This window comes from Oryza glaberrima, chromosome 3 (assembly GCF_000147395.1).
Source record: "Oryza glaberrima chromosome 3, OglaRS2, whole genome shotgun sequence".
Classification (NCBI taxonomy): domain Eukaryota; kingdom Viridiplantae; phylum Streptophyta; class Magnoliopsida; order Poales; family Poaceae; genus Oryza; species Oryza glaberrima.
Window position 1 is genome coordinate 17016093 of NC_068328.1, and position 23476 is coordinate 17039568.

The window sequence follows — 23476 nt, forward strand, 5'->3', positions numbered from 1 at the left end:
TGATGTGCCTGAAGTTTATATTGTGACATATTGGTTTATTTCTGAGTTCAATTTCTGAACTTGCTGACCAATTTCTATCACTCAGATTGGCATGTTGGAGTTGTTTTGTCCAGGACTCCAAGTGGTCTCATTAGCTAATGACGGTAGATAATGCTATAATTTGAGGGCAACATTATGTATTCTATAGTGATGTTGTGTTCTACGTGGACATGAATACAAAAGAGCATGCTACTCAGAAATCAGGCTAGAGTTCAAATGATGATTTTCATGATCTATAAAACATTTACTTTTTCTTCTTGAAAAGTGCACTACATAGATAAGTTATATTTATTATTCTATCTTTTATATATATAATACCAAAACGTGCCTTGCACGTGCACGATAACTTTCAACTGAAACATCACACACAGGTCTGACAAATTACTTTCCTGGATGTTATGGTAAAATATTTCCTGGATGTTTTACATCTGCACAGGGGATGGCTGCTCACCCCTGGACATTATGGTGGCACGGGTCGAGCTCATCCCCCGTCGGTGGCGGCATGCGAACGAAGCTGTCATTTTTCAATCTTTGTCACCACACCAAGTTGCTACACTAGCGCTGTTCTCTTCTTTTGTGTACAAGTGGGATTTCTACTTTCTTCGCACGTGCGGTGCGAAACCCCATTACTCCGTTTCTTCGTACCACATGAATTCGTACTCTTTAAAACTCCAATGCATGAATTCGTAGTCCTTAAAACTCCAATGTCCAAGTGTAGAGGTAAAGCGGTTGGACTAATCGATCGTCGCTTGCTAGCAACAGAGCATATCCAACCAGAATCGACCAGTCGTCGACACGTGTGAATGCACGAGGTTGCTATGGCTTTATGTATATCACTTTATTTTACATTAGTTCTGATATTAAGTTTGCACTATAAACATATATACTAGCAAGTTTTAACTTAGCTCAGTTTGGATTACGATTGGATGAGAAGTGAATGTACTTTGGAAAATTGAAAGACGAAGGGTTGTGATTGTTTAGAGCGAGAATTTTAGTGGAGAAGTTATTATATTTCGCGATAAATTCCTAATTCTAAAAATTGTTATATTTTGGAACAAAAGAAATAAGTTATATTACCCAATCTACTTACACTCATCGATATCACACGACTAATATTACAGGCTTATAACATATCATGGTATTCTCTAGCGCCCAGCTCCTTTCATATGGATTAAAGCAAATACCAAACACTTGTAAAATTTTTCTTTGGCTGGCCTTTCGAGGAAGACTGAACACAAATGATAGTAGGGTAAAGAAATGCTGGGCATCTGATCCACATTGTGCTATCTGCCCTAACATTGAAACAACATATCATATCATATTGCGCTGCCGGCTAGCTTCTGAGGTTTGGAAGAAACTCAACATCTCTGAACAGGCAACTCAAAGCACAGACGTTCTTCACTTCGTTGAGCAAGTCCTGACAATTACGCCCCCGCATCTCAAACCTGGATGGCCAATATGCTTTGGCGCCTGCGCACACAACTTATGGAAAGCATGCAACCATAGAACATTCCAGCAGCGAGATCTTACCACGGCAAATGTGACACATCAAATCAGAGAATGTCTACACTTATGGGGAAATCGCATCAAGCCACAATATCGGCCTCCAATATGCAGATGGATAGACTTACTAGCGTAGCTAGCTTTTCTACTTCTTCCATGCTTCTTCCTATTCTTCTGTATTTCTTCTTCTTCTTCCTTCTTATTTTCTCTTCTTCTTCTCTTCCTCCCTTTCCGTCTGGAGTATACATGTACGAGTGAATAAATCCCGTGTAATCAATGATCAAGTAAACAACATATGCATAATTTGCCTTTGCTTTTCTTAATCGACAGTAGCTCTAGAAGCATGTTGATTAATTTTTGTCCACGGTACAAATATGGAGCTTTGCACTAAAAAGCATCCAGATTAGAGAGTAATTGATGAGTTTGCAATCATTTTTATGCTGGAACGGCCATCATTTTAGAGTTTAGACCATAGGTGCGAGGACCCTGCTTTGAATAAAGCAGCCAAGAATAACAGCTTATGAGCCGAAAACTAATAATTTATAGATTAAATGTTTGTATACGTGTTATTAGCGACTTAAAAGCTAATGTAAAAAAATAAACTATGATAAAAGAAAAACTAAAATCATCACCAAGTTTTAAAATCCAAATCTCGGCAACGGCTTATAATAATTAAGCTGAAAAGCAAATGATGGGAGGTAAAGTTCATGCAAGGGACACCAGCTTAATTACATGCTAAGTGCAACACTAAACAAAAGCATAACACGACTTGTTAACAGCCCTACTACTGCACCATTGATTACAAGCAGAGGATACCACCAAAACAGCAGTTTCACCGGTCACGCGGGAACTAAACTAATGAGCTCTCTATCAATTCTATCTCAATTACCAACTAAACTAACTAAAACTACACTGAACATCAGCCTACAGTTCAGGAAGGCCTCAAAAGTTTCCACAGCCACCTGCAGCGAAGTCACCATTGCCTCTAGCTTTCCTTGTCTCTTCGATGCCTAGTAACCTACAGTTTAGGAAAAAATAATGTCTCCAATAAAATTATATGTATACATAGATAAATAGCTGATACCGCATAAGACATTCTAATTCATCGCAAAGTAAAGAACAACAGTAATAGTCCGGTCATCAGATGAGAAATTGCACATTAATAATGACCGAAAAGGGACAAGCGTGTTGGTTGGTGGGTTGGTTAATGTTTCAGTGTCATCTCGCAATTTAATGTTAATGTTAATCAGAATGTGCAATTTCTCTCATCGAGAAATTGCACATTCTGCCACTGCCAAGAGTGGGTTTTGCCACAACGCCATTCCGCGGAACGGCGTCGTTAAAATGCCACTGTCAAGACTGGGCTTACATTTATTTTGCCATTCGGACCATTTCATTTCATTTCCACCTAATTTCCCACCTGGGCTACCCAAAATACCCTTCGGTCTGCCACCAATGGCGACGCCGAGCTCACCATGGCGGAGGCCAAGGAGAAAGAGGAGCTCACCGTGGCTCGAGCTCCATGCGCCACTTCCGCTTCCACTCCACCGCGCCGGCCAGGCGGCCTTCCTACTCCTCCCGGTCATCTCCCCCGCCACCCCACCCACCCACGCCTCTTCTTCTCCTACTTCCTTCGCCGCTTCCCTGTCCGATGGCGAGGTGATGGCGGCGTCGCGGGGCCAGGAGGAGGCGGCGGCACAACTGGTGGGAGAGGAGTCGGCACGATGGAGGAGGAGTTGGTAGTGGGGCTGGTAGGTGGCCAGCCGCCGCCAGCCGTGCCGGCCATGGCCGTCACATCCACGGCCTTCCTCCTCCTCCCGGTCGTCTCCCCCGCCGCCCCACCCACCAACGCCTCCTCTTCTCCTGCTCCCCCGCCGCCCCACCCACCACGTACGCCTCACGGCCTCCCGGTCCGATGGTGAGGGCGACAGCGGCATCGCTGCGCAAGGGGGGAGGCGTCGGGGGCGAGGGCTAGTAGGCGGCGCAACTGGCGTGGAGAGGCGGCGGCGCGGCTGGCAGGGAGAGGCGGCGGCACGGAGGGGAACCAGGGAGGGGCGGCGCAGCGTGCTTCTCCTCGCACAGCGCCGCCTCTTTTGTTCGCCGGAGGAGAAGGAGAGAGGGGGGTATTTTAGTCCATTGAAGTGGGAAAAATGGTGAAAATATTGTGAAATGGCCAATATGGCAAAGCAACGGTTTGGTATCGGTTGGAAGTGGCATTTTAACGACGCCATTCCGCGGAATGGCATTGTGGCGAAACCCACTCTTAGCAGTGGCAGAATGTCCAATTTCTCTCATCAGATATGGAAAGAAAAACATCTCTGAGTGGAGAAGTGATGTTCTCGATTAAGAATCGCATATAATACTATTCCAATATTCCCACACGCGCAATTACATTCTTGTTATTATGCCTAAGAAATTACTAGTTAAGTATGGATATCAGAATCATAACAACATCCAGAGCTAGTTAAGAGCCTACTACTCTTTGATACTTTCAGGCCTCATCGTTTATTTATATGCTTATCCGCCCGTTTATTAGCAACCAAAAAAGTAATTTGTGGGTAAAACTTTTAATATATGTCCATAGCGATTCAAAAGCAAATTCTGCAAAATAAACTACAACAAGAAAAACAACAAAATCAACTTCAAAATTAAAATTTAAAAATTCAAATTTTAGCTTATAATCATAAGCATAACTGAAACAATGAGGTCTGAATATAGTTCCAAAAATCGTACCACTTCTGAATTGCCAGCAAACGTTCCCAGCACATCTGGACACTTCTGGCCATGTAATACTTATACAATATTAAGTCATGAATTCAAATTTAAAAGGTTTAAGAACCAAAAGTGTTATGGTCAAAGTTGTGGAGAATCCCGGATCCTAAGGTTTTTATGTTCGAAGGTTTCACACAACAGAGCATATCTTAAAGACTTGACGAGCTGCACAATAAATAGTCATACAGGGTTGTCAGCTTACATGTGGCAAATAATCACACTGTTATTATTAGAGTAGAAGTGTCCTAAAGTAGCACATTTAAAAGAGACCATACTTTGGAGCTGTACTTTAATTTACCAATTCACTATTTTGGAGTGGTATATATAGTACAACTTCACAAGGACCAAATGCAATGGTTGGTTTACATGTTCTCCAGCACAATACTTCCCATGACAATGACTAGGAACATTCCTAGGCTCATCATATTTCCTTCAAAACAGCAGATGTCATGCCATGCAACTCATTTCCCTAATTAATGCTCATCATATTTTCTGAACTATCAAACTTAATTAGCCTCTAATCCTAAACAGGATGACGCAATATCCATCTTCTGACATAATTTTCCGAATAACAACAGTGCACGAAATGTCACTGACTAAAAGGAAACCATAGAACCTCGCCAAAGAAAGAAAAAAAAGAAAAGAAAGAAACCATCGAAAAAGAGGCATATGCATCATCCGGGATTCAAGGAAATATATGGTGGTACTACCTTGAACTCGTAGATGGTCAAGCTATCCGGAACGTAGAATACGTCGATTGCGCTGAAGTCGACGAGATCGAAGTAGCGGCCATCGTTCCCGATACGCGAGCGGAAATCCTCGTCCCTTGCCACCTACAAGAGCAGGTACAATAGCAAAAGCCAGCTGCAAACATATTTTAAGAAGATAAATAAGGAGAGAGAAGAGCAGCGGGCTACAGATTTATAGCCAGCTATAGCACGGACTCCAAGACACAGTGTGTGTATGATAGGTGGGACCAAGTATTAATAGTGTAGTTTGTAACTATTGTACAAATGAGCTATTAGATTGGCTATAGATGAATTAGAGCTAGTAGTTGGCTATACTATTAAACTTGCTCTAAGCAGAGCAAAGCAGAGCAAGAAACCCAAGAAAGAAGCATCATAATCCAAACCAAACCACCCCTGCTTCACGGATTTGTGTGCTTGTGCAGGAGAGAATCCAATCGGTCAGTGCCAAGAAGACGGGGATGAGGGGAACAGAGAAGATCGCGGCAACCGCGGGATGCACCTTGATAATCCGGTGGTGCGGCGGCAGCGGCAGCGGCAGCATGGCAGAGATGGAGGGTTTTGCGCGGCGGTGGTGGCGGTGGCGGTGGCAATGGTGGTGGGGTTTTGCACGGGATGAGGTCGGGTGGGGGATGCGCGTTAGAAATGGGAATAGTATGTGATGGGAGGTGGGTTTTGGATTGAAATTTCTAACGTCATTCCCATGTTTGGATGCACTGGGATTGGGATTGGATGTTACAGCATCTCCAACAGAGTGGCTATTTTTGACTCTCCAAATATCTATTTGGCCAGCCTGATAAAAATTTAGAGAGTCAAATTTGTCTTCTATTCCAACAGACTCTCCATATTCTACTCTCTATTAACCAATGGACCATGCATGTCATTCTCCTCCTCTTTTTTCTTCCTCCCCCTCTCTCCAATCCTTTGCTCGTACGAGTCGTACTCTTGCTCGTGCCAGCGGGGTCAGCGGCGGCGACGCTGCGGAGGCGGTGGCGAAGGCATCGAGCCGTCCCGCCGCCGCTCCCTCCCTTCCTCGCCGCACTAGGAAGCCGACGACGGCGGCGCTGTGTAGGCGGAACGAGGATGGCGGCGTGGGCGTGCAGATCGGGACGAGAAGGAGCCGCTAGCTGTGGGGAAAGGGAGGCGACAGCGTGGCCGATGGCGGCGGTCGCGGCCGGCGACATCGCGGACGACGGCGGAGGTCGTAGCCGGTGAGGCCACGGACGGCAGCGGCGGTCGTGACGGGCGACGGCGCCGACGGCAGTGAAGGTCACGGACGGCGAGGGCGCACGGCGGCGGCAGTCGCGGCCGGCGAGGGTGTAGATGGCGGTGGCGGTCGCGTGCAATGACATCGGCATTGGAGGCTATGGGAGAGAGAAAACTGGAATGTGTATGGGGCCCACAGTTGGCCAGTGATTTTTGGCTGGCCAAATTTGGCTAGTGGAGGGAGGGTTTTAGCCAGCCAGATGGCTTAGCCATTTGGTTGGAGAGGCTGTTAGAGCACTTTTTTCGCTGGAATGGCTAAAATTTGGCTTAGAGAGTCATTTGGAGAGGCTGTTGGAGATGCTCTTAGGAATGGCAATTTCCCCCAGACCCGCCCCTATGGGGGTGGGGGCGGGTTCAATTTGTGACCCGCGGGAGAGTCAGGGCCAGGGCCTTGTATTTGGGCGGGGAGGGGATGGGGGAGACATTTCACCCGCGGGTCCCCGGGGTGTATAGTAAACTCTTAAAATGTAGCCCATAGAAGGCCCAAAAGAGCCCAACCCAACAAAATAGTGACATATATAAATCAAATCCTAGCTCTCTCTCCAGTCTCTCCCCAATCCCCATCTCCCCTCCCGTCCCACACAGGCGGCGGTGGCGCGGCGCAGCGCAGGGCGCCAAGGCGCGGCGGTCGCCGGTCCCCCTCTCGGCCTCTCCCATCCCCAGCTCCCCTCCTCTCCCCTCTCCGGCTCTCCCTCTGGTCTGCCGAGTGCCGACAACGCACGTCGCATGGGTGGCGCGCAGGGCGCACAGGCACGACGAGGGCACATGCGCGTCTGTCGGTGAGCCGCGCGGCGGTCGGCGTGGCGCACAGGCGCGGTGGCCGATGAAGGCACAGGCGTGGCAGCGGCGATTCACGGGCCGGCTTCACGCACTGAGAGTCAATTATGTACAATTATGCTATTTTTGATGGTGTGTGAATTATGTACAATATTTGTTCTCGCCAAATCGATGATTGTCTTGTATTTTTTTTTGTGCTGATGGGATGGATATTTTATCCAATGCGGGGCCCCAAAGGGGTCGAGGACGGGGCCTGATTTGGCCCCGCATCTCCAGTCGGAGCTGGGGCAGGGGGGGTGTGAAGTCGGGGGTCAGGGCGGGGGCTGTTCCAGCCCAACCCGGCCTCGTCACGCCCCATTGCCATCCATATACACAATGTACCTATTGTTTTACTTTTAGTTCATCCATGCTTCTTGCAGCTCCATTTATGCGTATGTATTTTCGACACCCCCCTGTCCTCTGAAAATTAGGCATCTTTTCTATGCAAATATAATAAGTTAGAAAGTTTCACAACCATATAATCATATAAGAGTTCTGAACCATAAATGATGGATGGCCTTAGAAGAATGAGGGCAGCTACAGCATGGGATTCCGTTTCAATAGGAAGTCACGAGATAACTAAACAAGATTTAATAGGTCTCTTCTCGGACTGAGCACCACGCTATCCACGTGATTGCCCCCACTCGCTGCCTCTGCATAGAAACCTCGCCAGTGGCGTCTTCCCTAGCTAGGAGCCTACTCGGTATCGCGCGCCTTCGAGTCCGATACCTCGCCGGCAGCGGCGCTCCGAGCAGAACTGCACCGGCGACGCTTTCCTAGCCAGGAGCCTGCTCGGTATTGTAGCTATGCTCATTGACTCCTTCCCTCGTGGATCATATCAACAATAGGAAAAGGATGTAGTGTGTCGAGGGGAGAAAGAAGGAAGAAAATAGGAGTCAAAAATAAATGGCTCGCCTACCGGCCAAGCGGGTAACAGCCCGAGCTCCCTCCTCACAGCATTATACCTGATACCTGGTACTTGGTAACCTGGTATCTATGGGTATCGGCTGGTACCTAGGTACCAACCCTTATACCACGGGGTATCATGGACGATACCCGAGGTATCATGGATGTTACCCGAGGTATAATCATGCCTGATACCATGGGGTATCATGGATGATACCCGAGATATCATGCCTAATACCAAGGGGTATCATCATGCCTGATACCATGGGGTATTATGGATGATACCCGAGGTATCAGGCTTGATACCTGATATCAATTGAGGATGACACGGATGACATACTTGTAGACAACGTAGACGAGCAGCGAAGAGCTAGCGAGGAACACGATGCGATAACCTCGAGACCTACAGGAAACACCTTGCGACCGCACCCTCCACTTTGTCAACTCCAAGATCACCCTCCACGGCGGGGAACGACTGCCTCCACTTTGTCGCCGGTGCCCCCAAGCCTCGTCCTTCTCTTCCTCGCTTCTTTTCTCTTCTCCCTCCTCAATGATGACAACGTCAATCTTGCTACCCTAGTTGCCTTCCTCTCTGATGACCTCACCAATTCCGGCAGGCCCATGATGTCATCGGCCTTCACACTCTCACTGATGCCCTCCAATCTGGTGTAGGAAGGGGAAGAAGATGGAGGATGCAATTGGCACTGGGGACGGCGTCGATTGGTTCTCCCACAATCGGAGATGGGATCGCAGGAAGAGAGGGAGGAGGATGGTGACCTTGGGGCAGAGGAGTCGAGGGAGGAGGACGGTGAATGTGGGGTGGAGTCATCGAGGAAGGGAGGGAGAAGGTGGATGGCGACTGATTCTGAGGAAGACGAGGGAGAAAACGGATCTGAGAAAATAGAAAACGGTTGGGTTGTATATTTATCCCATAGCTGCACGGGACGCCGTTCTATAGTTTTTCTGTAGAAGAATAGTATGTTATGCAGCTGCCATCCAATTATTTTTTTGTACTATGCCACATTTTAGGTATGCATAATGATTTTAAGAAAGTCAAGATCACGAAATTAATTCCATACTCCTTGTGTAGGTTCTGGCTGTTTGTGCTGAAACCATGATCAAATCGAAAAGTAAAAGATGGAAAGAAGTGAATTATAAACATGAATTTTGAATTTTAACTCCTTTCTAAGATGATAAATCCAGAGCCCTGAAGGTATCATCTAACTCTGGTGAAAATTCCGTACTCTTCCATCTCCATCTTTATCCCATTCAAATCTGCAATGCCTGGCCCTATTCATTTTCATAAATATGTATCTGAGTTTAGAAATAGCTACAGGGTGAATTCATATGTTGAATTTATTTCTTGAGATAACAAATTAGTTTATGCCATCTTGTGGGAAATATTTTCCCCTCCGAAAACTCATTTATGCCAACGTCAAATTATAGAAGTGTTTGTCCGTGATGAGTCATAAAATTTCTCAAAGAGTTATATTTTCCCCATTGCAACGCATGGGGACCAGACTAGTTTGACAGATTTTTCTCTTAATGACAGACCAAATCCAAAATCCACCAACACCACCTTAAGAAATTGAAGTTGAAACATTCTCTTCCACCCTCCCCAAATCGATAAATCCTCTTTCCCCACTAAATTTCACCTCCGAGTCATGGTTAAGAAAAAAACATACCTGCATTCAAATCACCTTGAGACCGGTTGAACCAGATAATTTTCCACTAAATTTCACCTCGAAGTCATGGTTAAGAAAAAAAACATACTTGCATTCAACCCACCTTAGACTGGTTGAACCGGACAATTTTGCGCTGAGACAGACAACTTTGATACTAATGGAACATGATTGGACCACTATAAGGCCCAAATTTTTCTTCCTTTTTTTTTGAGAAATACAGTACAAACGCAGGCTCTCACAACGTGTATACACTCACCCTTATGAAAGCACACATGCACACCCTACCCCTATGAGCACATCCAGAAGACTCGAGCGCCTCGCTGTTGACGGGTACATTGTTTACCACTGAAAGAATAATTAGCTGTAAATGTGAGCACCCGTGCCAAATCTAAGACTTGGACCCGAGTGGGTTGGTTCCACTACAATAAACCTAACTAGTTTAGCTACGCTGTAGGATCGAGATGTCGACTAGAGGTGGGGTGAATAGGAAATATAAAAATAAATTACACCTAATCAAAACTAACCTAAATTGCTAGCCTTGGTGAAGGATAAGTCTAACTAAGCAACTAAGTTAAGTTGTGCAATCGTAGGGTGATAAGGGCTCAAATATGTCTCTATAAAAGTAAATTGCACAAAAGTAAATGAGACAAGAGACAAGGAGTTTTTCACTCGAGGCTCAGAAACTCACTGGTTTGCTTAATCCTCATTGAGGCAAACCCACTTCACCGCTCAAAACTACGAAACCTCCAAAAGCCCCCTCCGTCAAGGGATAGGCAAGGTGGGAGCCGGGCCACGAAGTGGACTACCCAAGCCTCGATCACTAGGATAGTTCTTCCTTCCCTCCAAAGGTGATAAACTCCAAACCACACACAAAATGGCACCAGGCCTTCTGCACAATCTCCTTGGAGAGGTCACCGGGCAACACATCCACAAGCCATCTAGGAGGCGGCAATCTCCAGGAGTACAAGCAATGACCCAGCTCGGAGATGATCAGTGTCACGCCAACTCTACATTGAAGCAATGCACTTGAATCTTGGCTCAATTAACTCTCAAACATACCAAATGAATGAACACAAGAGAGTGTGAAAGTAGTTGCAAAGAGTATATGCAAATGAAGCAAGTACCAAGAGAGCCCCCTTACTGCTGGTGGGGGTGTATTTATACCCCCAAACTACAAAAACTAGCCGTTGGGGTCGAAAAGCCCAACCTCTGTTGCCTACCGGTCAGACCGTCATAGGATGGCCGGTTAGACCGGCCAATAGTGTAACTAGCTGTTACAGTGCATTAAATGCACTGGTAACGAGTAGTCTGGTCTGACCAGAGTAGACCGGCCAATCAAACCAGCCGTAGCTCTGGCGGCTCTGTATCGCCAGCTGAGGGGCCGTCCAACTGGCTCACAACCCACCGATCAGACCGAACCTGGCCCGGTCAGACCGACACTGGTCAGACCGGTGCACTCCCTACAGTCAAATCGGCCAAGGCAGACAAGCTGCAAGAGTATAAGAAATCGAACCAAGTTTCAATGCATATGACCTAATGTGGCATTTTGATCATCTCTTTGCTTAGGTAATTACCCCTATTGATGGTACAGCAAAGCTATAAATAAATCTAGCAAAATTTGGATCGCCCAATGCCTCGATCAACTAAAATAAAACCGTTAGTTTTACCGTCTTCGTTCCTTTTGCTTTGCGCCATCGATTTTAATCGTCGGTGATCATCCATGGCATACACATCATGTGGTCCTATCTCAAAATGTATAGCTCAACATAATAGTTAGTCCACAATTAGCTTGTCATTAATTACCAAAATCAACTAGAGGGCTTAGATGCTTCATATGCTCACTTCACTAAGGCCCAATTGTTTCTGATGGCACCATTTGGTTTCTTCCGAAGATCAGATACGAATTCAATCCACCTTTACATCGGCTAAACTAAACGGTTTTGAAACGAATCATTCATTAAACCGCCACCGGTCGGATCAGACAGTTTTGGCAATGGGCCACTTGTTCCTGATGGCTGCGTGTTGAAGACACCAACTCTTAGCCATCAGACTATCACCTAGCTTGTTATTGGAAGAAAATATAGAACATAAATGTGCCATGTGAATCACGGTTCAATCGCCTAGCCCGTCGGTTCGACAGGTGAACCTCATTTCACCCAAGTTTCATACCATATCCCCTTTCGGGAAAAAAATATATATTTTACATTGTATTTCCCGACGTGAGAGCCCTCAATGCCAACGTCGCTAGTTCGTCGACCCCATCGACCCAACACCTGCAGTAGTTATGCCAGATGCCGTGGAGGAGGGCCGATCTGCGGTGGGAGAGAGCTCAACAAGGGTAGAGCGAGGAAGGGAGGAGTATAGTTGGCCATAAGGCCCGAGGCCCGACAGCTTGGCCCAAGGCACGAGATTTTGGCCCGGTCCAGGCACGGCTGTTGATGGTCGTTAGCAATCAGTTTCGACCATCAATATTACCAAAATAGAGGAAAACTAGTTATGCTTGTAATGTGTATTTATGTTAGAATAATAATATTCTACTAGTATTAGGTTTACTAACCTTTTGCAGAGAATAACTATAAAGTGGAGGAGAATCAACATCAAACCAGACGATAAATCAATCGGACGATGTCAAGAATCAGACTTATGTATGAATGGGCCAAGAACTTAGAATTGACACGATGAACTAGGCCAAAATTCACAAGTCTACGTATGTGTTTGACGATATTTTGTCATTTTACACCAAGCAAATAAGATTACTATTTCGCTAAGAAGCTAGCATGTTGATTTGCACGAGATGCATGGACCATGCAAAAATGTGCACGTACTAGTGTATTTGTATCCATCAGCTGGCTAACCATATATATGGCTCAATATGCATATCCGGCCATGTATGTGTGTGCTTAATATACACGCATGCATGAACCAGCTGGCAAACAAAGACTCGATCAGTGACTGTGAGCAGCTCATACAGAGCGCTCGTACACGTACACCTACCGTATATGTATGCGTATACAGGATGATTTTCCATGGGCTTAAAACAGCGACAAGCTAGAACTAGCACCTGGGCTGCATATGGGTCGGCGACCCGTAGTTGCGCTTCTCGTGTACATGCGGCCGGATATCTCACGCCAACAGCAGCACGCTACTGATGCGGGGATAACGTTGGATAACTCAGTCTTATCTACGGCAACTAATTAAACCCGGAGGCCTCGGATCGATCTGACGCGCGGCCGTGGCGGCGCCGAGAGATGTGCGCTGCTTGTTAGGGCTCCCATTACGCCTATATAAAGCCACCGTCTCCTGCTGCGGAGGCCATGGACAGTCATTCAACTCCCATCAATCCATCCATCGGCGGCGGCTGCGCAGAAGGCAGAACACGGAGGGAGGAAGAACACGACGGCACGAGAGAAGCCGGTGGCTGCCGGCCGGCGCATCCTACGCTCGGCGAGGGTACAGGCGGTCACCCAAGAGACGGCGGCAGGCGATCGACGTTCGTCCAGCCATCCCTCTTCCTGATGAGAAGGTACAGCACGCCGGCCGGCGGCTGGACAGAATGACGAGGAGAGAGGCAGTGCACGGTCATCTACACCAGCACGCCAGGCGGCGAGTATAGCTCCGTCCTTCTCTTTGTTTCTCTTTCTTTTTTGCAGATTGATCATGGAGTCGAGGGGGCACAGATGTAGAACCACGGCAAGAGAGGGGATCCATCCATCAACTCCTGGCATCAACAAGATCGATAGATCAACACACATCCATCCCGAGAACACTCAACACACATCTATCCATTGACGATCAACCCATCCACGGCGGCGGCGAGCGACTTCGGCCGGAGCACCGGCGTCCGGCAGGAGACGCGGCGCTCTGATCATCGGCAAGCACGGGAAGGAGTTCGACAAGGAGAAGCTGAGATCAATGGCTGCTCAAGGCAAAAAAGAACTAATTAGATTGGTTCCTTCTTTTCTTGTTGCAGAACATGCATGCATGCTTAGGAGATGTATATATGCGGGTGCTGTTGCTGCCGGAGTAGTTGCATCCTCTGTACGTGCTCCCCGGGAAGTAATCGTATCGGCGCCACTGCTCATCCGAGTCGACGAGATGCTGGTTATCCCTGGAGTCGACACCGCCAATCAAGTCGCCGGTGATGCATCTACCTGAAACTGCGACGTCGCCGAGATGCCGAGATGTCGGGCGTCCTCGCTTTGTCGGCTGCAAGTTTCACCGCGGCGGACTGAGTGACTGACCATGTCGGAGTCGTCGTGACGCTGCTCTGCTGGGGCACGCCAGGATCGCCGGAGCCACCATCGACTGCCAAGACTCCTGCTTCCACCACGCACAGCGTATCAAATCATGGCCGCAGCCCCTTACCCCCGACGCGGCCGATGTTCGGCGCTGCTACTGTTCTCACGACGGCGATACTATCTTCCTCACGATGGCAGCGGCGCCGCGTGCAGATGATGGTGGTTATCGATCTACATCAACAAATATCGTCGGGCTACAGATCAGATCGGCGATCGGCGGCCTCATGTACACACATCGCATGGCAGCAGCACAAGCCGAAGCAAAGCAGCAGCATGCCGAGCCAACTCCATTCAGCAAATACATGGTGTGGCAACGTGGCCGACCAACCGGAGGGTGACACATCATCACCATGCTTCAGTGCCATGCATAAGAAGTTGTCAATGCGATGGCTAAACAAATCCTGTTGATTTCAAGCTTTTTCAATTCGATGCTGAGCTGTGATTAAATGGCCGGCTGCCGTCTACATCAACCACCTCGTCGGGCATGCTAATTTGGAGGAGGTCGACATCATGCCGCCCCGCCGGAGCGCGCCGAGTGTCATCGGAGCAAGACTACTGAGCCGTGCCCGACAGAAGTCTCATTCGAACTGCCGGAACGTCGCCGAACTGCTCGCATCCGCGGACGTCGTCAAGTCGCTGAGCCGCCCATGCCATCCTGATGGATCAGAGCCATCGTCAACCAGGAGGTCATCTCGTCCACCGTATCGGCGACGCCCAGACGCTCGCTGTTCCCATCAAGCCACCGGTAGCACTGTCCACCGAGTGCCACCCCGTCAAAGCCTGCCGTTGTGCCGGCATCATCGCACCAATGCCGAGCCCTAAAGATGCCGCCGTTGTGATCGCTATTGTGTGAGGACGTCTCACTGAGACTCCACCGGTGTCTTCACACTCGTCGCGGTCTCTTCAGTCACCGTCGACGTTTACTCAATCATCTTCGACGGTCCTGCCACTTTCCTCACACTCATCGCCAAGCTGTTTGAGTTGAAAGCTGGAGCGCCATTGCTTGGTGCCCGCACACCATCATCAAGTCCGTTAGGGAAGACTTCACCTCGTCTAGGCGGAATCGTCATTAAGTTCTTCCATGATGTCTGCACTTCGCCAAGCCGGAGTTGTCGTGCCATCCGTCAGTGACATCTCTTTCTCTCTACACCACATGATGAGACGCTATCTGTCTACAATGCTTTCACTTCATCACACCAAGATGAGATGCCATCCATCTGTGGTGCTCTCCTCTCTTAATCAAGATCGATGTTGTCCATCCGTGATTCTCTCCCTCTTCGTTGGGATCGAGATGTCGCCGCTTGTTCGTGTATTGGAGCGTCGCTCGTCTACATCAATATAAAGCAAGAATGGTGCTGTCTGTGAAGAATGGTGCTGTCTGTGATGCTAGGGAACTGTTCGTGCTGAATCTACACCAATAAATGCCCTCGATCATTCTGCCTACGAGGCATTTACTTCTTCCAAGGTCGTCGTTGCTACCGGCGCCCTCATAGAGCCCCCTTATGGACTCGTTGTCATATCAACTGGATCAGTAGTAGATTCATCATCTAAAGGAGGTGCTAAGCCACGTTTATCCTGCTGATGTCTACACCAACTTCTTCAGCAACATCTTCGTTACAAGTCCCTGTTGTATAAGGGACATGACGGGTCAGGAGGTGCCCAGCCATGTTTAATCCGGCTGCCGTCTACACCAACTGTCTACTTTGATCTCATCTATCCAGGAGGTGCCCAGCCACGTATATTCGGCTGTTGTGTACAACTGACTTCACCAACTCTTCCCTTTAACACCATCCCGACACTGCTGCTGTGACATCTCTACCGTCCAAGCTACACGAGATCCATGCATGTTGAAGATCAATCTATCTACACCATCATGTCGCTCAAGACTGATGAGGCGGAGCGACGAGGGCGGGCAAAGCCTATATGAAGGCTATGTCACCAACACCGGCGGACGGACCAACGAGGCTAGGATGCGTTGCCGGCGCCCACATATATATCCACCATTTTCACCAACATTCATCATGCATGGAGAACGTGAAGCGAAGATGACGAGACGACCACAAGCAGCTTAATCGGAGGTGCTCTGCAGGCCTAGACTTGTGGAGGTAATTAACCGGGAGCTTCTCGAGGCCCCAGGAACCAGAAGACCACATCACCGATGTCAAGATCTGTCCAACTACAGGCAATGGTGCACACATTTTATATTATACATGGACACTGTATCTTGTTAATTCAATTAATAAAGATCACGTGTTTCTGTGTTTCTTTTGTGTTTATTTTACATTGTGTACTAGGTACACTGGCATGCCCGCATTTATTTTCTTTCTAAACATAGAGGGACATTATTTTATTTTTCTGTCCTAAACAGTATGAGAGCAATGGAGGAGGCCACCTGCCGATTTTGGGCTAGGCCGGCCCAGCCCATGGTTCGGCCAAACCCACCACGACACCATTCGATCCAGGGTTCTCCTGGACGGCTGAGATGACTCCCCAATGACGGTTGGTGGGTATTACCGACCTTTCCAACCGTCATTCTCAAGCTATAAAAGGAACTCATCCTCACTTCACTTACACACCTCAAGCAAAGTTCTCTCATATTCTCTCAAGTTTAGTTTATTGTACTTAAGCTAGTGGAGTAGGAATAGAATAGAAATCGGAGTCCGGAAGAGTTCAGGTATGGCTCTAGTAGCTTTCCTTTCCTCTTTTGTAAGTTTTGTACTTTTATTAGAATACTCTTCTTTATAAATTTATGGTATTGGAATACTTTCCAAGTATATGAATGCCAACTTTAAATTATGTTCATGTTATGCTGATTATACTGCTAGCTTATCTGGGAGATGCATAGGTACGGGTATAATGTTTGCTTATGCAATTACTCTATGCAATTAGAATAGTATCTGGTAGTTTAGGCGTGGTGTCTAGATTACAGGATATCATTGTTTGGGGTAATATGCTGCGGATGAGAGGTGGGCCGCTGATGTTGACAGCTCAGTACGGGTATTCCTCCGCGTGTGTATATAGTCCTAAGTTAATTTCCTAGGGAGGGTACTCCTTCGTATTTAGCCCCGGTTCTATGGTCATGACGGGCTGTCGTAAGGAACTCGACAGTCAGGGGTGGTTTCTCGAAGTACTAGGAGGGCATCGGAAAGAGGGTATTAGCTAGTTAATCATATAACTAGAATGTATGTATACTATGTATATGTCACGCCCAGAAATTCACTAGTAATTTCCGAACTAATTTGTGCATAAAACCCTCGTCCAGGAATCAGCCGAGGTACACAAACTAACAATTTAATATACAGAATCATCAATAATACAACATTACATACTTACGAAAGAAAAGAAAACTGCAGCGGAAAAACGATCTAGCGAAGCTCCAGTTCCACTCCCACAGGCAGCTCAACTGGGGTATAAGCCAAACATCTTCTCCTTCGCAACTTTTCTTTGACTGAGGTTTGATTGATTATTGCAAGGTGAGTACATGGAATACTCCGCAAGCCACACAGCAAATATGCAAGTGCACAAGGATACCAAAGAATGGCATAATATAGGGCTCATTTGCAAAAGCAGCATTTAGCAAACATTTTGAGAATTGTAAAACAATATAATAATTAATCATCAATATTAATTAACACTGAACAGCACACCCATGCTGCACAGGACCAACCAAACCTGAACAACCATACTTGACAGAGATAGGAAGAGGAGCTGCTGGATCGGCTGGGCTGAAGAAGAGAGATGGGCCAGATTAAGCCCAAAGGTAAGGAAATAATTTTAATTACTTTTCCAATTAAATTAATCAATGAAATGATCTTTGAATTGTTAAAAATACTTCCAGTGCTCAAATAATTTCAAGAAAAATCCTGAAAATAATTGGACAAGTATTTAACACAATTGAACCCAGCTCATTTAACGATTAATTTAATATGTGAATAATTACTGAAATATTCTTTGTATGATTAAAATTAATAATTGAGCTCTGAAAAATCCGAGAAAATTCCAGAGAGTATAGTTAATCATAGAGAATTTAATACAAATTAAATCCAGCCATGCTTTACATTTAGGAAATTTTATTTCCCACATTTAACTTCACTTGTAAATTAATGAACATTTAATATAAATTCTCTTAATAATTTATTAAATAATTTATAAATCCTGAAACGGAAATTCAGGCTGTGACAAATCTACCCCCCTTACAAAGAATCTCATCCCGAGATATGGAACGGCTAGAAAGAAAAAAGGGCATAGGTAAACTGCAGTCTATCTTATTATTCCATAACTCCGATAATTATTCTAAGGCTTTAAAGAAAACTACTACTGCTTTGAAACTGTTGGCTGAGCTGTATCACTTGAAGACGCAACTGGCACAGATTGAGTAGCTTGCTTGATGTTAAGTTCATTGCTTGCATTAGTATCCGAATTGATCTCACCACCGATGTTCAACTGTTGCGACTGTTCTTGAGATGTTAGACTTGATCCATCAACCTGGGGTGGCTTGATACGTTGCATCTGGCTACTACCCTGTGCCACCTGGAAAACAATCATTCTTCTCTTATGGTTGTCCATCCTATTCTTCTTGTCTTCCAGTCGAATTGCTTTGTCAACCAGCTCTTGAAAACCAGTGCCACCGAGCTTCAAGACTATGGCTGACAAGGCACTCCGTGAATTCGCTACTTCCTCTGCTGACAACGTGGCCATTGGGCCGCAAATCAACATAGGAGACGTGGATTTCGATCTAAAGTCCAGCCTCATCATGATGGCGCAGGCTAGCCCGTTCTGCGGCAAGCCTAATGAGGATGCCAACGCTCACTTGCAATAGTTCCTGGAGATCTGCAGCACGTACACCATGAAGGGTGTCAGTCCAGACGTCGTCAGGCTACAGCTGTTTCCATTTTCTCTCCTTGGGAAAGCGAAGCAGTGGTTCTATGCTAAACGTGCTACGATCAACACCTGGGATAAATGCTCTACGGCATTCCTATCAAAATTCTTCCCGATGGGCAAGACCAATGCCCTTCGCGGGAGGATTTCGAGTTTCCAGCATACAAGGGATGAGTCCATTCCTGAGGCGTGGGAACGGCTTCAGGAATATGTAGCCGCCTATCCTCATCATGGGATGGACGACTGGCTTATCTTGCAAAACTACTACACTGGACTCACTCCCATGTCTCGTGACCACCTAGACACGGCAGCTGGAAGGGCCTTCTTCTCAAAGACAGTTCGAGGAGCCGTTGATTTAATAGAGAAGATGGTCTCTAATATGGGTTGGAGAGAGGAACGACTCCAAACCCGTCAGCGAGGCATGCACACTGTCAAGGAAACAGAAATGCTTGCTGCCAAGCTGGACCTCCTCATGAAGCGGTTGGATGACCACGACAAAAGGCCACAAGGCACCGTCAAAGCCTTGGACTCACACGTCACGTGTGAGGTCTGCGATAGTACGGGTCATTCCGGGAATGACTGCCCAGAAACCCATGAAGAGGCAATGTACATGGGCAATAACAACAACAACGGATATCATCCACAAGGAGGTCAGAGGTCGAACCAGCCACACCCATACTATCAAGGAGGTAACAACAATGGTAATTTCTCTAACCAGCCCTCCTTTAAAGATATCGTCTTTACGCAAGCTAAAACTACTGATGCTTTAAGCAAAAAGCTAGCTACTAATGATAAGGTCTTAGAGAACATAAATGTCAAGCTAGATGGCTTCGCTTCTGCATTTCAAAACCAGCTGAGCTTTAATAAGATGATAGAAACCCAGCTAGCTCAATTGGCTACATTAGTACCTGCAACTGAATCCGGGAGGATTCCGGGGCAGCCCAAATCCTCCCTTGAAAATGTCAAGGCGATTACAACAAGGGGAGGTAAGTTCACTCGTGATCCGTCATATCCTAACTCTGCAGGGACTAGCAGTTATCACTAAGGAAGCGCCATTGGGTAATTCGGCTGATGAAGAGGTTCAGCCAGAGAAGACTGTGCCGTAGGAGTACTGCGACACACGTTTGCCGCCGTTTCCTCAAAGGAACAGGAAACAGTCAGTGGACGAGCAGTTCGCTCGTTTCGTTGAAGTAATCCAGAAGATCCACATCAATGTGCCATTGTTGGATGCTATGCAAGTACCAATATACGCACGTTATCTCAAGGATATCCTCAACAACAAGAGACCGCTTCCAACAATGGATGTGGTCAAGCTGACGGAGCAATGCAGCAACGTCATACTCCACAAGCTCCCAGAAAAGAAGAAGGATCCGTGGTGTCCAACGATCACCTGCTCGATCAGGACACAGCAGTTCGACCAAGCCCTTTGTGATCTTGGAGCAAGTGTCAGCGTCATGCCAAAGGACGTCTTTGACAAGCTTAACTTCACAGTGTTGGCACCAACACCGATGCGCTTGCAGCTGGCCGATTCATCAGTCCGTTACCCAGCTGGGATAGCGGAGGATGTGCCGGTTAAGATTCAGGATTTCTTCATCACGTCAACTTTGTGGTGCTAGATATGGACACAGAGAAGGAGACAACATTGACGTGGGAACGGGAAGTATCTGTTTCCATATCAACGGGAAGGAAGAGAAGTTTGAGTTTCAGCCAAGGACTGAATAGTGCTCCATGGTCAGAATCAAGTACCGGCCAAACCCGCAAAACATCCAAGTGGTCGAAATGGAGCCACCCAAGACGGACAGCCTGGTGAAGTTCATGCAGAATTTCCTGGAAAAGGAAACAACGTTTCCCGGGAACCGTTATTGGAAGACGCCGGTAAAATCCAGTATAACAGCCAAGAAGCTAGAGCAGCCGACTCAGAGGAAGCCATCTCCCGCACCAAAACTGAAGAAGGTGTGGAAGGAAAAGCCAAGGATGTCCGCTCCATCAACTCCGGAGACGGGTGGAAAATCCGCGAACTAAACAGAAGGAGGTACGGTCTTGCACGTCGGACCCAAAATGACACGACCTTCACCAACAGGTAAATTGGTATGTATCCACATATTTATTTTCAACAATTTGAATTTTTGCATCAACACATGTTTGATTTTCAAAATTCACATTTAGGATTTTTGAATTTTGAGGAAATTCTTTCAAATAATTTTTTCAGAGCAAACCAAAATAAAATCAGTCTAAGAGCAAGGAAGAAGAAGAGATAGATGGTCTTACTGGTGGGACCCCATGTTAACGTGGCGTTCAACAGTACCAAAACCAGTTTAATACCTCCTTAGGGGGTGAAATATCCAGTATTATAGTTAAGAGGTGTAGTATAACCGGTTTTGTAGTTAGGGTGTGTATTTTGGACAATCATAAGAGTTCGGGGGGGGTAAAATGGACTTTTCCACTTTTAAGGCAAAACCACCTTAGAGGGGTATATAAATGGTATTGAAAACTGATTAGGGTGTTAGGTCCCGATCTTTCGATAGGTATTGATAAACAGTCAATTTGGGCGGAGCCGTGACACAACTCGATCCAGCTTCTGAACGAACACGCTACTGAGCCCCGCAATCGCAGTACCACGTCTCCTCTGATTATCAACCATGCCGAAACCCGGTTGACCTCGCCGAGAAGGCTAATCCCTGCATGCGAATCGAAGAACACAAGCAAAAACAAGATAGATTGCAACCAAATTGCATATGAATGATTAAGCACTCGAGTTTGGGGTTCCACAAACCGATCTAGCGGCGAAACTGTTCTTGACAGAATAATCTAAGCAAAACCCGACTCTAGCAATGACGACTGCTAAATAAAAATGATTAGGGACATCCTAGAGTTTCCCTAGGGCGCACACCCCCTTGGGCTAAGCCCACTTCACAATTACAAGGCCCAAAACCGAAATCAGATTCGGACTGGATGAGATACGTTGCTTGTTTTGCAGATTCCTGGCAGCTTGGTAGAACTTTTGATGTGGGACTAAAACCATCTGAAAGTAGACTCCATAAGCTTTCCAACAAGTACTCATGGGCCCCGAAATTCCTTCTAGATCAGCGGCTAGGTCTGTTTGAAGTTGATGCTGTCAGGAGGGCCGAATCTGAATCCTAAACGTGTAGAACTTTATCTCTTGTCTTCTATGGACCAAAAGTGACGTGGTGAAGTATAAGTAGACTTAGAGAAGGTCTTGGTTTGGTCACCAATCAACTTCTTTAATCATCCATGCATTTGTTACGCTCGGTCTCTTTTCCTTCGCCCAAGCAAGTACCTCTACAAACGAAAACACATAAAACTCATTGTATAGCAACGTTTGTTCAAATATATAACAAGTAAATTCAATGTAGAACATATGCACCTTTGGTTGATTAATACATAAGGTAGTCATAGTTATATCCGAGCTAGTTGTGTCCTCATCATCCTCCCCTTCTTGATTGGAAACCGTCCTCGGTTTCACCTTGTCATGGAGCGTATTGTACTTATCTTTATCTATCGCAATATCTGGTGAGGAACATTTCTTGATGGCCATATGGTTGGATCCTACAATCTTTATAGTCGAAAACCACAGCACTCCCATTCTTGCAAACCAACATGTAACTCATTTAAACAACTAGAGGAACTAGATAGAGAATTAATTATACGCATGCAGTCCTCTAGACAATACATCTCATCATGAAAAGGAGGTATAGTCAAATTCGAACAAATATATACTCGATGCACATTATATTCTCCTTTACTATCATAATTGCCAATAACATGAAAAATCACATCAGAATGGCATGGCAATTCAAATTTAGCAAATAATTTCTTCTCTAAACAGTTGAGTGGACAAAAATCATCAAATTGAATGTAACCCCAAGTATTTGAAGAAGACAGCAATTTAAACTCCTCATTCTCGCTAGCAATGTGAATAACATGATTAAACTGAACACATGGTGGCTCTACTATAGAACTAACATGTTCATTCACTAGTTGTGGCATCGATATAAGTGAAGCATCGCACAACTCTTCTTTATCACAAGAAACATCAAGCAAGTCGTTTTGTGACAAAGGTATTTCAATAATTGTTTCCACAATGGGTTACTCTAATGTAGCACAAGTAGTGGACGTAGTTGGCATATAATAACTATGCATACCTTGAGTAGTTGTAGCACCATTATTATTACCTTTTTTCTCATCTTCAGAAATTATAGGCGCTTGGTCAATTAAACATTCCTCAAGCATGCACGGATCTATGGATAGGTCTTTTTGCTCTCCGTCTTTCTTCTCTTCCTCCTCATCATCTTCAACATCTGATGTAGCCATCTTCTGTAGCAACATATGCCCGTTAACTAGGGCAAACTTTCTGCACATGGCCAAATCTATGGCAGTGGTGGCCCTGAATCCTGGGCGTTCGTCCCATCGAAGCGACGGATGAGGCACTCTTGTTGGATACCTACAAAGAACCTTTACCTGAAACTGCAGGTCGTGGAGGAGGTGGTTTTGGCGCTGTAGAAACTCCGGACGCAACTGGTCGCTTGCTCGCTGGTGGAGGCGCCCA

At 46.3% G+C, this 23476-nt stretch overlaps 1 non-coding gene and 1 pseudogene across 1 annotated transcript; one reads left to right on the top strand and one right to left on the bottom strand.

Annotated features, from left to right (window-relative positions):
* Positions 1-8789: 8789 nt before the first annotated feature.
* LOC127766288 (uncharacterized) lies at positions 8790-13765 on the top strand (annotated as a pseudogene).
* A 5274-nt stretch (positions 13766-19039) lies between these two features.
* Positions 19040-19146, bottom strand: LOC127769157 (small nucleolar RNA R71). Its single transcript, XR_008016723.1, has one exon. It is a non-coding gene; the product is annotated as a small nucleolar RNA R71 (small nucleolar RNA).
* Between the last annotated feature and the right edge of the window lie 4330 nt (positions 19147-23476).